This window comes from Dreissena polymorpha, chromosome 2 (assembly GCF_020536995.1).
Source record: "Dreissena polymorpha isolate Duluth1 chromosome 2, UMN_Dpol_1.0, whole genome shotgun sequence".
Taxonomy (NCBI): Eukaryota; Metazoa; Mollusca; class Bivalvia; order Myida; family Dreissenidae; genus Dreissena; species Dreissena polymorpha.
The window spans coordinates 142509266-142516498 of NC_068356.1; the positions used below are offsets into that span (position 1 = coordinate 142509266).

Sequence of the window (7233 nt, forward strand, 5' to 3'; positions counted from 1 at the left end):
AAAAAATCATCAAAATAATTCACTCAAATGCATTGGGATTGACTTTAAGACTAGTATAATATTATAAGGTATGCTAGCCTACAACAGCTTAGCAAAACGATTAAGTATTGTATGCTCATGATACAGGGAGATGGTCTTTGTCGACTTAATTATTAGCGCCCACCCAAGGCTATGCCTGATGGGTTCAACGAAAGAAGATTAGTCAAAGGATGTGTCTTTAGTAGAGGATTCAGATATCCAGAATGAAGAGACAAATACTAAATAAATCTTGAAAATTCTGAATGATTAAATGCATGATTTGTATATTAATCTGATATTAAAATATTGTAAAAAATGTCATCTTTGTCTTTCGTCGTCATTTTTTACTTTTTGGGCCTGAAATAAAAAATGATTAAATGCATGATTTGTATATTAATCTGATAATATTAAAATATTGTTAAAAATGTCATCTTTGTCTTTCGTCGTCATTTTTTACTTTTTGGGCCTGAAATAATCAGTCTGGGCTGGAAATGGCTGCATGATTATAGGACCTCATGGCCGGCAATAAATTATAATTTTGGGAAGGACTGTATCTAGATATACTATTATGATATTACATTTTAATGCAGATCACAACTTGTTTATTGACATGACCTTATGAAATATATATTAAACAAATGCAGATTGTTCAGTAGTTTATTCTCTACAAAATGAATTTAACATGGAAAAAACATGTCCCGCAGACATCTTCATATCTTCATAATTGTCAATGAAGTCACTATCGATCAGTCTTCGAATTAGCCTATAAGCCCAAAGCCCGAGTCGATTCTTGGGCCGGTCGGTCGATTAAATATTTGAGCGTCATATCAATGACCTGATTTATACGCGTTTTTAAGAGGAACGATTAAATTTGCTATTTAAATGCCTAAAATGACGTTATACGTTTAAAAGGATGCGGCCGCCATTTTTCTAAACTGTCGTGTAAACATCCGGGTATGTTGCTATTTAAAGTAATGATGCAATTGATGCCCAATCAAGATGAGGTTATTCAAACTGAACATGCGTAGATACCGTTCCGGGATGTTCGCGCATCGGGCACTTCGTAATGTTTTAAAATAATGACCAATCTAGAAGCGTATTTAAATTTAGAAGCATTTTCCGAAAATGTAATTATAATTCATGAAAAATGGACGAAGTAATCTTTCAATCAGAATAAAAGAGTCTGTAAGGGATATTGTACGCATTGGGTTAAAACAAATTGATCCTTATTACAGTTAGGTTTCCATGTGTTTTAATCAATTATTCTTGTGTATTAGAAGACAATTTATCAGCGTATTATTAATAATTGTAACATTCGTTTATTCTGTAATCTTGTTCTGCTACGTGACCTATTTTGCTACTTATAATCTGTTTACGAATATACAATACTTTTCACGGAGTATTAAAGGAACAGACATTGTCACTTGGCAGATTGGGCAATTAACACACGCAGTGGCCTTTTGATCTGAAGCCACATGCCGACAATTCAGAAATTCACCGGCGATTGTCCTAGTAATAATATGATAATAATCTGTTATTTTAATAGGCTGATGTATTTTTGAAGTTCTTCAGATATTTTTTAAACATGATAATAATTCGATTTGCTTTAAAATAAAACCAAACACCGGTCCAACTGATTAATGGAATCATTGAATGAGAACATGTGTAATAATAAAGTTACAATGAACAGCATAATTATCTGGTGCATTTTGTATAAAATGCATTTCAAAAGGAAAAATAATACCCTTTATTACTGTAATCACATTCATCTGTTTTTACTAATGGAAGTAGATTTTCTGATTGTTAATAACTATTTTGGTGTTCCTGGCCAAAAAAGTCATAAAATTTAAATTGACCTCGGGCTATAGAACATGTCTTCGGGCTATTCAAAATTCCATCTTAATAGCCTGAAGGGCTATTTGGCTAAAATATTTAGCGTGAAGACTGAACTGCTATCGATATCAGAATCTTCTCCGCAGACTCACTGATGTCCTGTTAACATAAAATTATATTCAAACAAGTATGTGATAATAACTGATAATATGCAATGAGAATGACAGATGAAAATTTCTTAAATACTAGGTTATTAAAGGGGCCTTTTCACAGATTTTGGCATTTTTTTAACTTATTCATTAAATGCTTTATATTGATAATTGTAAACATTGGATCGTAAAAGCTCCAGTAAAAAATCAAGAATAAAATTTAAAAAAAGGAAAAGAACATTGCTCGGAGCAGGTTTCGAACCAGTGACCCCTGCAGTCCTGCCAGAGTCCTGAAGTAAAAACACTTTAGCCTTATACTGAGCTATTCCGCCGTGTACACATACTTGACGTATTTTATACCTTATATAAGCAATCTTCGTAGTTTCACAAAATTTAACGACAAAAACAGAACTCTCCAAATTATTCAATCGTTTCGCGTTGCAACGCTTTATAATTTTTAGGTTTTAAAATCGTCAAAAGATGCATATGATGGCTATATTAGACCATGGTAAATGTTCAGTATTACTGTTTCCTTACAAATATCATAACTAAAACGAAAATTTGCGAATCTGAAACAACTTTTTTCAATTTTGTCAATTTACCAAAGCGTGAAAAGATCCCTTTAATCTAGAATAGATCAAAAAGAAAATTTTGAGTACAGTAGACTCTCTTCAAACCGGACGGTCTCGGGACCGGCCTGATCGTCCGGTTTTCAGAGAGTTCCGGTTTACCAAGAGTTTTCATATTGCCGAAATATACATGGTAAGAATTGTGTACAGAATCACATAAACATAAAACAAACCATATACATTTACATGTACCATGTGATAACTGTACACAGGTACTGATGATGTTAATTGCATTCTTAAAAAAAATGTGTTTTTAATCGATTTAAAGCAAAACAAATTCCATACCGATTAATCCCAAAGTGAGCGTGTTGCTTTTACATGTTGCTTTATACATGTACGTACGTGGCATTTGTCATATAGGCGAGTGACGACACAAATAACATTGTTGTAGATACACGATTTATTATTCAATACATACATGTACCACATTTCATAAAACATACACACACGCAAAAAACAGCTTCATAATTACTCACCTTCAGAGATGGTTTTGGTTGAGCAGTTGATTCCGTGATGAGCTTTATCTTATCCTCTAACGTAAGCTCTACGCGTCTGCGTTTAGCTGGAGGCTGTGACATTTTAGATGCGTTCGAAACGGCAATGAATGAATTTGCATACAGATGGATGGATATTTAACAGTAACAATTCTAACAGTTTATCTGACAAACAAACAAACAACCATTTCATCGTTAAAAACATAGCTATAAGATCTTTTAAAATACCCGAGAAGATCACAAGAAAGTGATCATCGCAACGGCATTAATTTTTTAATTAAATTGTTTATCATAGGTGATAATAAATAATTAATAAAACGATCGAGTCTATCACTTTTTGGTGTTACCGCACGTCTATTATAGACATTCACAGTTTGTTTTACATTACTTAATCGGACTCCCATAGCGCGGTAACGACTTGACACCTTTATGGTATGTTTAATCCAATTATCGATGATTGCGCGAGAAAAAATGTGTGACACCGCACTCGCTGTGCTGACTAGGTATTGTTACTTTCACGCCTCGGGCATCTTGAGAATTTAGACCGTCCGGTATACTCAATGTATTTTACGTTTAAAATGACCAAATTTACGGAGATACCCGTCCGGTGTCCGGTTTTCAGAGAGTTCGGTTTATTCAACATTTTTTAACAAAGAAATAGAAGGAGAAAATACGGGACTGGCCCGACCGTCCGGAATCGGGAGAGTTCCGGTATTCAGAGAGTCCGGTATTGGCAGAGTCTACTGTATATATTTTGTATATGTTACATATTCATCTGATTACCTATGAAATTTGTATGACTGCTTTTGAAATCAAACATTATTCCATACCTTTGAGACATAAAATGGTGACACAAGTGGACTTAGAGGAAAGAAAAAACAATGTGCGCACCGGTTATGCTTAAATTGTTTACCATCTGACATAGTTGTCCGTATGGCACCGAAAAGCACGGTGTTTAAATCGGGAAAGTTTGGAACATTTTTTACGGGTCAAACATATCACAATAAAATGTTCTATGCATCATAAATTAATGAATACAGACAAGATTAATAGTTGAAAAGTGGCATTTATTAAAGGCATTACGAAACACGTGTTATTCAGTTCATTTAACTTTTTAATTTGAAAACGACGAGAGCGTTCGATCTGAATGAGACGTCATTGCGCAAATCCGATGCGCGCTAGTCATAAACATCCGGAAAGTTTACTTTCAGTTTAGAAATTAGAGCTGCCGTGATCAGTTACATTTTCTTGTTTTATTTGTATTGTTTTCTTTGTATTTCATTAATGAATTTGATCATTTCATTACTAGATTTGGATATTCCTTTACATTCCTTTACATCCAAAATTGACTGGAACATCGGACCAGTCATCTGTAATTTTCTACTGGACTGTCGGTAATTTTGGTGGACCTGGTCTTCGGTCCAGTGGCTAAATTCGAACACTAAGTCATTGTAAGTAAGTTGTGGTGATTAATACAGTTTCAATTGGTGTATAATAATGAAAAAGCATGGTTTGGGAGATAAAAACCTGCATGATTGAAATAATAAATTTGATTTTTCATACCCAAAAAAGGACTCAATAACTTTTACAATCGAAATATTTTGTGAAATGAACATATGAGCCACAATCCACTTGGATTGTTGCTCTTTAGATGGTCTACTTCTAAGATTGTTCTAATTGTTTGGGCTCTCTAAATATATATAGATCACTTGAGCACATTAATCAATATTTTGAAAATGTTTAAATGTTCATCTCTGTATACTTTAAAATACAACAACTTCTTTATGAATTAGGATCATATGGCCTAGAGCTTTGATATCTGTGGTGATTCACTTTTTATATAATATTTATAGTCAAATAGTGACCCTAAACCAGTTTTGATTACATCAAATTCATGACTCCTTACAGTGACTCCTCCCCCCTACCCCAGGGTCTTATAAGTTTTACATAACTGTATTTCTTTAAAAATTATCTTCTCTGAAATCCCAAGGCTTTGAAGTTCAGGTATTTTCAGGTGTAAAATATTGGGTAATCATGCCCTTTTGTCATAATTTTTAACAGTCACCAATGATTTTATCGGCTTTTTTGCTTCATACTCAAATGAAATATTTTGTATGTCAACTATCATTTTGTTCCCAGCAATTCGTCCCATTGACTGATGACCCACCAGCCAATATGGAGCAGCTGGCAAACAAAGAGGTGTGCGTGCCAAGAAATTGGTTCTCCTGCGTCCTTGACCTTAGCAAATACAACATAGCCGCAACTAGCAGCGGCAACATATCCGCAACTAGTGGCGGCAACGTAGCCAGAGCAGAGCCAGAACTAGCAGCGGCAACCAAGCCACAACTAGTAGCGGCAACCGAGCCGCAACTAGTAGCCAGAAAGCTCATTTGCATACGAACAACGACCTTGCGGCTACAAAGCAGCAACTAGTAGCAGCTACTGAGCTGCAACATTGCGGCAACTTAGCCGCTAAAAGTTGACGCAGTGCTTAAATTTTCGTAAGGGTAAGAAGATCGTTAGTGTCAAAATAATTCACGAGATTTGATGAGGTAAATTATGCAAGTAGTGAATCATATTTCAGTGTGTATGGAACTTTGGGTTTTGTGCTGATAAACATGCTGTAGATCTGAATAAACACATTTGACATTGATTTCAGGGTAATTAAGTCCTGATAGTGGTAAGTGGAGTTTTTGGAAGCAAATTTTTCTTACTATCTTGCTATTAAAGGTTATAAAACATTAAATATTTTAATTAATTTTAAATGCAAGTTGTGATTGACATGTGTGTGGTAGTCTTCAACATGTTTAGTGGCCATATGTTTAAGTAAATAGGGAATAATGTTGCAGATACAGTGATAATGATACACCAAACTTACTGTAATTTAACCAAAATAACTGCTTCCTAATCCGAATAAGTCTAAAGTGACCATTGTCGGTCATTTATTGGGGCCTAAATATTACCGTAGATCTAAATAAAGCTTCGTTAATATAATCTAAAAATAATGTATGTGCAATTTCCACTTACAAATGTTGCTGTTTTGCTAGATTCAAATTTATTTGTGTTTTCCCGCCCAGTCGACTTATTCCAGAAAACACTCTGGTTCAGCAGACGATTGTCCAGGAAAGAGTGCTCAAAGGTTACAAGATACTAATTTCTAATCAGTAAAATTTTTGTAATTGATCGGGCAAAGCTTTTTGCTGCGGTGGTGAATAAGATAATTGTAAAATAAATCATTTGAACAGAGACGAATCCAAACGTTTTTGCAAGACAAATCGATCGAGAGTTCGCCGTGGTGTAGTGGATATAGTGTCTACCTAGCGATTGGGAAGCCACGTGTTCAATCCTGAATGTGGGATGTTTATAATAATAATAATAATAATAATAATAAAATCTTTATTTAAAGAAGATAGACTTGTTAAGAAATACATCAGATGAAATTACATTATATGCAATTTATATAATACATTTCTTATTTTCAACAAGGTCTTCTAACAAAATACAATTTACAACATATACATCATATTTCATCTTGAGCAATAAGAACAAAACATAAAGAATCATATATGCATGCACATATAATGATATATATTATAATTAAAAACAACTGACAGACATTAAACTACAATAACCATTTATGCAAGAACAGTATTTAAGCATTAAACTAATGTTATTTACTATAACAACATGAAGCATGTTCAGTTTATTTCATAAAGTGTGGAAGAAAGATAAGCTTTTAATTTTTTCTTAAATGTAATTAAATTGTTTGTTTGACGTATAGATTGGGGTAACGAATTCCAAATTGTTTTGCTAGAAAATTCAAACGATTGTTTGAAATAGTTTGTTTTGGGTATTCGCACTAGCTTTAAATCCCCCTTTTCGCAAGATGTTTCTTTTAATCTCCCCCAAAGACACCAAGTACTGCTTCTATCCAGGCCCAAGACTCATTGAATTGTCAAATTGCGTCGGTGCTTCAGAGGCGACATGCAATTAATGGGAAGAAGAAGAGAGACGGAGTGTTTTAGTTTACTGTTATTATGGCAATCAAATAACGGTCATGATTATTCGTTCCAAAAACGCAACAGTAAAATATTTCTTGATTTTGAAGAT

At 34.0% G+C, this 7233-nt stretch overlaps 1 protein-coding gene across 1 annotated transcript in view; it reads right to left on the minus strand.

Moving 5' to 3' along the window:
- The window catches only part of LOC127869272 (zinc finger protein 91-like), a 40566-nt gene extending 34346 nt beyond the window's left edge, over positions 1-6220 (minus strand). Inside the window, exon 1 of the mRNA XM_052411695.1 lies at positions 6151-6220. The gene's annotated coding sequence lies outside the window, so the exon portion shown is untranslated. The remainder of the gene's footprint in view (positions 1-6150) is intronic.
- Positions 6221-7233: the final 1013 nt, after the last annotated feature.